A 10388-nucleotide genomic window follows, 5' to 3' on the forward strand; every position below is an offset into this window, starting at 1 on the left:
AGGAAGGGTAAGCAGAGGGGGGCGTTGGGATGGGGCTGAGGGAGGGTAAGCAGAGGGGGGTGTTGGGATGGGGCTGAGGGAGGGTAAGCAGAGGGGGGTGTTGGGATGGGGCTGAGGGAGGGTAAGCAGAGGGGGGTGTTGGGATGGGGCTGAGGGAGGGTAAGCAAAGGGTGTGTTGCACAAATAGAACTGACATTTTAACAGAACCACATGACAAAATAGTTGATCGCTGAGGAACATTCACCACGTGCATACTGTCAAGCTGAATTACAATACACAAACAACTCATAAATAAACAAGGAACTCAACGACAGGGGTAGCCAGTCAATGATCAGATGATGAAGGGACAAGGAGGAGAGGAAGAGGAGATGAAGAACGAAAATAAAAAAGCTATTTACTCTGAAGTCAGGCTCTGACTGGTCATGAAGGGGGCGTGAAGGAGGGAGGGGGGGGGGCGTGAAGGAGGGAGTGGGGGGCGTGAAGGAGGGAGTGGGGGGCGTGAAGGAGGGAGTGGGGGGGGCGTGAAGGAGGGAGTGGGGGGCGTGAGGGAGGGAGTGGGGGGGGGGCGTGAAGGAGGGAGTGGGGGGGGGGGCGTGAAGGAGGGAGTGGGGGGGGCGTGAAGGAGGGAGTGGGGGGGTGAAGGAGGGAGTGGGGGGGGTGAAGGAGGGAGTGGGGGAGAGATGAGGGGTGGATAATACTGGGACTGTAGGAGAGATGAGGGGTGGATAATACTGGGACTGTAGGAGAGATGAGGGGTGGATAATAATGGGACTGTAGGAGAGATGAGGGGTGGATAATAATGGGACTGTAGGAGAGATGAGGGGTGGATAATACTGGGACTGTAGGAGAGATGAGGGGTGGATAATACTGGGACTGTAGGAGAGATGAGGGGTGGGTAATACTGGGACTGTAGGAGAGATGAGGGGTGGGTAATACTGGGACAGTAGGAGAGATGAGGGGTGGGTAATACTGGGACTGTAGGAGAGATGAGGGGTGGGTAATACTGGGACTGTAGGAGAGATGAGGGGTGGGTAATACTGGGACTGTAGGAGAGATGAGGGGTGGGTAATACTGGGACTGTAGGAGAGATGAGGGGTGGATAATACTGGGACTGTAGGAGAGATGAGGGGTGGGTAATACTGGGACTGTAGGAGAGATGAGGGGTGGATAATACTGGGACTGTAGGGGAGATGAGGGGTGGATAATACTGGGACTGTAGGGGAGATGAGGGGTGGATAATACTGGGACTGTAGGAGAGATGAGGGGTGGATAATACTGGGACTGTAGGAGAGATGAGGGGTGGATAATACTGGGCCTGTAGGAGAGATGAGGGGTGGATAATACTGGGACTGTAGGAGAGATGAGGGGTGGATAATACTGGGCCTGTAGGAGAGATGAGGGGTGGATAATACTGGGACTGTAGGAGAGATGAGGGGTGGATAATACTGGGACTGTAGGAGAGATGAGGGGTGGATAATACTGGGACTGTAGGAGAGATGAGGGGTGGATAATACTGGGACTGTAGGAGAGATGAGGGTGGATAATACTGGGACTGTAGGAGAGATGAGGGGTGGATAATACTGGGACTGTAGGAGAGATGAGGGGTGGATAATACTGGGACTGTAGGAGAGATGAGGGGTGGATAATACTGGGACTGTAGGAGAGATGAGGGGTGGGTAATACTGGGACTGTAGGAGAGATGAGGGGTGGATAATACTGGGACTGTAGGAGAGATGAGGGGTGGATAATACTGGGATGGTAGGAGAGATGAGGGGTGGATAATACTGGGACTGTAGGAGAGATGAGGGGTGGGAAAAACTGGGACTGTAGGAGAGATGAGGGGTGGATAATACTGGGATGGTAGGAGAGATGAGGGGTGGATAATACTGGGACTGTAGGGGAGATGAGGGGTGAATAATACTGGGACTGTAGGGGAGATGAGGGGTGGATAATACTGGGCCTGTAGGAGAGATGAGGGGTGGATAATACTGGGACTGTAGGGGAGATGAGGGGTGGATAATACTGGGACTGTAGGGGAGATGAGGGGTGGGTAATACTGGGACTGTAGGGGAGATGAGGGGTGGGTAATACTGGGACTGTAGGGGAGATGAGGGGTGGATAATACTGGGATGGTAGGAGAGATGAGGGGTGGATAATACTGGGACTGTAGGGGAGATGAGGGGTGAATAATACTGAGATGGTAGGAGAGATGAGGGGTGGATAATACTGGGACTGTAGGGGAGATGAGGGGTGGATAATACTGGGATGGTAGGAGAGATGAGGGGTGGATAATACTGGGACTGTAGGGGAGATGAGGGGTGAATAATACTGGGAATGTAGGGGAGATGAGGGGTGGATAATACTGGGCCTGTAGGAGAGATGAGGGGTGGATAATACTGGGACTGTAGGGGAGATGAGGGGTGGATAATACTGGGACTGTAGGGGAGATGAGGGGTGGGTAATACTGGGACTGTAGGGGAGATGAGGGGTGGGTAATACTGGGACTGTAGGGGAGATGAGGGGTGGATAATACTGGGACTGTAGGAGATATGAGGGGTGGATAATACTGGGACTGTAGGGGAGATGAGGGGTGGATAATACTGGGACTGTAGGGGAGATGAGGGGTGGAAAATACTGGGACTGTAGGGGAGATGAGGGGTGGAAAATACTGGGACTGTAGGAGAGATGAGGGGTGGATAATACTGGGACTGTAGGAGAGATGAGGGGTGGATAATACTGGGACTGTAGGGGAGATGAGGGGTGGAAAATACTGGGACTGTAGGGGAGATGAGGGGTGGGTAATACTGGGACTGTAGGAGAGATGAGGGGTGGATAATACTGGGACTGTAGGAGAGATGAGGGGTGGGTAATACTGGGACTGTAGGAGAGATGAGGGGTGGATAATACTGGGACGGTAGGAGAGATGAGGGGTGGGTAATACTGGGACTGTAGGGAGATGAGGGGTGGGTAATACTGGGACTGTAGGGGAGATGAGGGGTGGGTAATACTGGGACTGCAGGGGAGATGAGGGGTGGATAATACTGGGACTGCAGGGGAGATGAGGGGTGGATAATACTAGGACTGTAGGAGAGATGAGGGGTGGATAATACTGGGACTGCAGGGGAGATGAGGGGTGGATAATACTGGGACTGCAGGGGAGATGAGGGGTGGATAATACTGGGACTGCAGGGGAGATGAGGGGTGGATAATACTGGGACTGCAGGGGAGATGAGGGGTGGATAATACTGGGACTGTAGGAGAGATGAGGGGTGGGTAATACTGGGACTGTAGGAGAGATGAAGGGTGGGTAATACTGGGACTGTAGGAGAGATGAGGGGTGGGTAATACTGGGACTGTAGGAGAGATGAGGGGTGGGTAATACTGGGACTGTAGGAGAGATGAGGGGTGGATAATACTGGGACTGTAGGAGAGATGAGGGGTGGGTAATACTGGGACTGTAGGAGAGATGAGGGGTGGGTAATACTGGGACTGTCGGAGAGATGAGGGGTGGGTAATACTGGGACTGTAGGAGAGATGAGGGTGGATAATACTGGGACTGTTGGAGAGATGAGGGGTGGATAATACTGGGACTGTAGGGGAGATGAGGGGTGGATAATACTGGGACTGCAGGGGAGATGAGGGTGGATAATACTGGGACTGTAGGGGAGATGAGGGGTGGGTAATACTGGGACTGTAGGGCAGATGAGGGGTGGATAATACTGGGACTGTAGGGGAGATGAGGGGTGGATAATACTGGGGCTGTAGGAGAGATGAGGGGTGGGTAATACTGGGACTGTAGGAGAGATGAGGGGTGGATAATACTGGGACTGTAGGAGAGATGAGGGGTGGATAATACTGGGACTGTAGGAGAGATGAGGGGTGGATAATACTGGGACGGTAGGAGAGATGAGGGGTGGGTAATACTGGGACTGTAGGGAGATGAGGGGTGGGTAATACTGGGACTGTAGGGGAGATGAGGGGTGGGTAATACTGGGACTGTCGGAGAGATGAGGGGTGGGTAATACTGGGACTGTCGGAGAGATGAGGGGTGGATAATACTGGGACTGTAGGAGAGATGAGGGGTGAATAATACTGGGACTGTAGGAGAGATGAGGGGTGGATAATACTGGGACTGCAGGGGAGATGAGGGGTGGATAATACTGGGACTGTAGGAGAGATGAGGGGTGGGTAATACTGGGACTGTAGGAGAGATGAGGGGTGGATAATACTGGGACTGCAGGGGAGATGAGGGGTGGATAATACTGGGACTGCAGGGGAGATGAGGGGTGGATAATACTGGGACTGTAGGAGAGATGAGGGGTGGATAATACTGGGACTGTAGGAGAGATGAGGGGTGGATAATACTGGGACTGTAGGAGAGATGAGGGGTGGGTAATACTGGGACTGTAGGAGAGATGAGGGGTGGATAATACTGGGACTGTAGGAGAGATGAGGGGTGGGTAATACTGGGACTGTAGGAGAGATGAGGGGTGGGTAATACTGGGACTCTAGGAGAGATGAGGGGTGGGTAATACTGGGACTGTCGGAGAGATGAGGGGTGGGTAATACTGGGACTGTTGGAGAGATGAGTGTGGATAATACTGGGACTGTTGGAGAGATGAGGGGTGGATAATACTGGGACTGTAGGGGAGATGAGGGGTGGATAATACTGGGACTGCAGGGGAGATGAGGGTCGATAATACTGGGACTGTAGGGGAGATGAGGGTGGATAATACTGGGACTGTAGGGGAGATGAGGGGTGGGTAATACTGGGACTGTAGGAGAGATGAGGGTGGATAATACTGGGACTGCAGGGGAGATGAGGGGTGGATAATACTGGGACTGTAGGAGAGATGAGGGGTGGGTAATACTGGGACTGTAGGAGAGATGAGTGGTGGATAATACTGGGACTGTAGGAGGGATGAGGGGTGGATAATACTGGGACTGTAGGAGAGATGAGGGGTGGGTAATACTGGGACTGTAGGAGAGATGAGGGGTGGATAATACTGGGACTGTAGGAGAGATGAGGGGTGGGTAATACTGGGACTGTAGGAGAGATGAGTGGTGGGTAATACTGGGACTGTAGGAGAGATGAGGGGTGGATAATACTGGGCCTGTAGGAGAGATGAGGGGTGGATAATACTGGGACTGTAGGGGAGATGAGGGGTGGATAATACTGGGACTGTAGGGGAGATGAGGGGTGGGTAATACTGGGACTGTAGGGGAGATGAGGGGTGGGTAATACTGGGACTGTAGGGGAGATGAGGGGTGGATAATACTGGGATGGTAGGAGAGATGAGGGGTGGATAATACTGGGACTGTAGGGGAGATGAGGGGTGAATAATACTGAGATGTAGGAGAGATGAGGGGTGGATAATACTGGGACTGTAGGGGAGATGAGGGGTGGATAATACTGGGATGGTAGGAGAGATGAGGGGTGGATAATACTGGGACTGTAGGGGAGATGAGGGGTGAATAATACTGGGAATGTAGGGGAGATGAGGGGTGGATAATACTGGGCCTGTAGGAGAGATGAGGGGTGGATAATACTGGGACTGTAGGGGAGATGAGGGGTGGATAATACTGGGACTGTAGGGGAGATGAGGGGTGGGTAATACTGGGACTGTAGGGGAGATGAGGGGTGGGTAATACTGGGACTGTAGGGGAGATGAGGGGTGGATAATACTGGGACTGTAGGAGATATGAGGGGTGGATAATACTGGGACTGTAGGGGAGATGAGGGGTGGATAATACTGGGACTGTAGGGGAGATGAGGGGTGGAAAATACTGGGACTGTAGGGGAGATGAGGGGTGGAAAATACTGGGACTGTAGGAGAGATGAGGGGTGGATAATACTGGGACTGTAGGAGAGATGAGGGGTGGATAATACTGGGACTGTAGGGGAGATGAGGGGTGGAAAATACTGGGACTGTAGGGGAGATGAGGGGTGGGTAATACTGGGACTGTAGGAGAGATGAGGGGTGGATAATACTGGGACTGTAGGAGAGATGAGGGGTGGATAATACTGGGACTGTAGGAGAGATGAGGGGTGGATAATACTGGGACGGTAGGAGAGATGAGGGGTGGGTAATACTGGGACTGTAGGGAGATGAGGGGTGGGTAATACTGGGACTGTAGGGGAGATGAGGGGTGGGTAATACTGGGACTGTCGGGGAGATGAGGGGTGGGTAATACTGGGACTGTCGGAGAGATGAGGGGTGGATAATACTGGGACTGTAGGAGAGATGAGGGGTGGAAAATACTGGGACTGTAGGAGAGATGAGGGGTGGATAATACTGGGACTGCAGGGGAGATGAGGGGTGGATAATACTGGGACTGCAGGAGAGATGAGGAGTGGGTAATACTGGGACTGTAGGAGAGATGAGGGGTGGATAATACTGGGACTGCAGGGGAGATGAGGGGTGGATAATACTGGGACTGTAGGAGAGATGAGGAGTGGGTAATACTGGGACTGCAGGAGAGATGAGGGGTGGATAATACTGAGACTGCAGGGGAGATGAGGGGTGGATAATACTGGGACTGCAGGGGAGATGAGGGGTGGATAATACTGGGACTGTAGGAGAGATGAGGTGTGGATAATACTGGGACTGTAGGAGAGATGATGGGTGGATAATACTGGGACTGCAGGGGAGATGAGGGGTGGATAATACTGGGACTGCAGGGGAGATGAGGGGTGGATAATACTGGGACTGTAGGAGAGATGAGGGGTGGGTAATACTGGGACTGTAGGAGAGATGAAGGGTGGGTAATACTGGGACTGTAGGAGAGATGAGGGGTGGGTAATACTGGGACTGTAGGAGAGATGAGGGGTGGATAATACTGGGACTGTAGGAGAGATGAGGGGTGGGTAATACTGGGACTGTAGGAGAGATGAGGGGTGGATAATACTGGGACTGTAGGAGAGATGAGGGGTGGGTAATACTGGGACTGTAGGAGAGATGAGGGGTGGGTAATACTGGGACTGTCGGAGAGATGAGGGGTGGGTAATACTGGGACTGTAGGAGAGATGAGGGTGGATAATACTGGGACTGTTGGAGAGATGAGGGGTGGATAATACTGGGACTGCAGGGGAGATGAGGGGTGGATAATACTGGGACTGCAGGGGAGATGAGGGTGGATAATACTGGGACTGTAGGGGAGATGAGGGGTGGATAATACTGGGACTGTAGGAGAGATGAGGGGTGGGTAATACTGGGACTGTAGGAGAGATGAGGGGTGGGTAATACTGGGACTGTAGGAGAGATGAGGGGTGGGTAATACTGGGACTGTAGGAGAGATGAGGGGTGGATAATACTGGGACTGTAGGAGAGATGAGGGGTGGGTAATACTGGGACTGTAGGGGAGATGAGGGGTGGATAATACTGGGACTGTAGGAGATATGAGGGGTGGATAATACTGGGACTGTAGGGGAGATGAGGGGTGGATAATACTGGGACTGTAGGGGAGATGAGGGGTGGAAAATACTGGGACTGTAGGGGAGATGAGGGGTGGAAAATACTGGGACTGTAGGAGAGATGAGGGGTGGATAATACTGGGACTGTACGAGAGATGAGGGGTGGATAATACTGGGACTGTAGGGGAGATGAGGGGTGGAAAATACTGGGACTGTAGGGGAGATGAGGGGTGGGTAATACTGGGACTGTAGGAGAGATGAGGGGTGGATAATACTGGGACTGTAGGAGAGATGAGGGGTGGATAATACTGGGACTGTAGGAGAGATGAGGGGTGGATAATACTGGGACGGTAGGAGAGATGAGGGGTGGGTAATACTGGGACTGTAGGGAGATGAGGGGTGGGTAATACTGGGACTGTAGGGGAGATGAGGGGTGGGTAATACTGGGACTGTCGGGGAGATGAGGGGTGGGTAATACTGGGACTGTCGGAGAGATGAGGGGTGGATAATACTGGGACTGTAGGAGAGATGAGGGGTGAATAATACTAGGACTGTAGGAGAGATGAGGGGTGGATAATACTGGGACTGCAGGGGAGATGAGGGGTGGATAATACTGGGACTGTAGGAGAGATGAGGAGTGGGTAATACTGGGACTGTAGGAGAGATGAGGGGTGGATAATACTGGGACTGCAGGGGAGATGAGGGGTGGATAATACTGGGACTGCAGGGGAGATGAGGGGTGGATAATACTGGGACTGTAGGAGAGATGAGGTGTGGATAATACTGGGACTGTAGGAGAGATGAGGGGTGGATAATACTGGGACTGCAGGGGAGATGAGGGGTGGATAATACTGGGACTGCAGGGGAGATGAGGGGTGGATAATACTGGGACTGTAGGAGAGATGAGGGGTGGGTAATACTGGGACTGTAGAAGAGATGAAGGGTGGGTAATACTGGGACTGTAGGAGAGATGAGGGGTGGGTAATACTGGGACTGTAGGAGAGATGAGGGGTGGATAATACTGGGACTGTAGGAGAGATGAGGGGTGGGTAATACTGGGACTGTAGGAGAGATGAGGGGTGGATAATACTGGGACTGTAGGAGAGATGAGGGGTGGGTAATACTGGGACTGTAGGAGAGATGAGGGGTGGGTAATACTGGGACTGTCGGAGAGATGAGGGGTGGGTAATACTGGGACTGTAGGAGAGATGAGGGTGGATAATACTGGGACTGTTGGAGAGATGAGGGGTGGATAATACTGGGACTGTAGGGGAGATGAGGGGTGGATAATACTGGGACTGCAGGGGAGATGAGGGTGGATAATACTGGGACTGTAGGGGAGATGAGGGGTGGGTAATACTGGGACTGTAGGGCAGATGAGGGGTGGATAATACTGGGACTGTAGGGGAGATGAGGGTGGATAATACTGGGGCTGTAGGAGAGATGAGGGGTGGGTAATACTGGGACTGTAGGAGAGATGAGGGGTGGATAATACTGGGACTGTAGGAGAGATGAGGGGTGGATAATACTGGGACTGTAGGAGAGATGAGGGGTGGATAATACTGGGACGGTAGGAGAGATGAGGGGTGGGTAATACTTGGACTGTAGGGAGATGAGGGGTGGGTAATACTGGGACTGTAGGGGAGATGAGGGGTGGGTAATACTGGGACTGTCGGAGAGATGAGGGGTGGGTAATACTGGGACTGCAGGGGAGATGAGGGGTGGATAATACTGGGACTGTAGGAGAGATGAGGGGTGGATAATACTGGGACTGTAGGAGAGATGAGGGGTGGGTAATACTGGGACTGTAGGAGAGATGAGGGGTGGTTAATACTGGGACTGTAGGAGAGATGAGGGGTGGGTAATACTGGGACTGTAGGAGAGATGAGGGGTGGATAATACTGGGACTGTAGGAGAGATGAGGGGTGGATAATACTGGGACTGTAGGAGAGATGAGGGGTGGGTAATACTGGGACTGTAGGAGAGATGAGGGGTGGGTAATACTGGGACTGTAGGAGAGATGAGGGGTGGGTAATACTGGGACTGTCGGAGAGATGAGGGGTGGGTAATATTGGGACTGTAGGAGAGATGAGGGTGGATAATACTGGGACTGTTGGAGAGATGAGGGGTGGATAATACTGGGACTGTAGGGGAGATGAGGGGTGGATAATACTGGGACTGCAGGGGAGATGAGGGTCGATAATACTGGGACTGTAGGGGAGATGAGGGTGGATAATACTGGGACTGTAGGGGAGATGAGGGGTGGGTAATACTGGGACTGTAGGAGAGATGAGGGTGGATAATACTGGGACTGCAGGGGAGATGAGGGGTGGATAATACTGGGACTGTAGGAGAGATGAGGGGTGGGTAATACTGGGACTGTAGGAGAGATGAGTGGTGGATAATACTGGGACTGTAGGAGGGATGAGGGGTGGATAATACTGGGACTGTAGGATAGATGAGGGGTGGGTAATACTGGGACTGTAGGAGAGATGAGGGGTGGATAATACTGGGACTGTAGGAGAGATGAGGGGTGGGTAATACTGGGACTGTAGGAGAGATGAGTGGTGGGTAATACTGGGACTGTAGGAGAGATGAGGGGTGGGTAATACTGGGACTGTAGGAGAGATGAGGGGTTGGTAATACTGGGACTGTAGGAGAGATGAGGGGTGGGTAATACTGGGACTGCAGGAGAGAACACAAACACAGGTGGCTCTGCTCAGTTCAACATCAACTCAGTTCAGATTTATTGTCTATGCAGGATCATACCAACCAACGCTTGTTTTTGCCGTTCACAACAAACGTAACATTGTTACAAACACAATGCGCATTGTACAGCAGGTTGAAAGTGATCGTGTTCATTACATGTCACTCAACATGAAACAGTGAAATCATTTCCAGCCCTGTGGGAGGCGTCCGACATGACACCCTATTCCCTTTATAGGGCACTACTTTAGACCATTTGTCAATGTGT

This window comes from Salvelinus fontinalis, chromosome 5 (genome assembly GCF_029448725.1).
Source record: "Salvelinus fontinalis isolate EN_2023a chromosome 5, ASM2944872v1, whole genome shotgun sequence".
NCBI lineage: Eukaryota > Metazoa > Chordata > Actinopteri > Salmoniformes > Salmonidae > Salvelinus > Salvelinus fontinalis.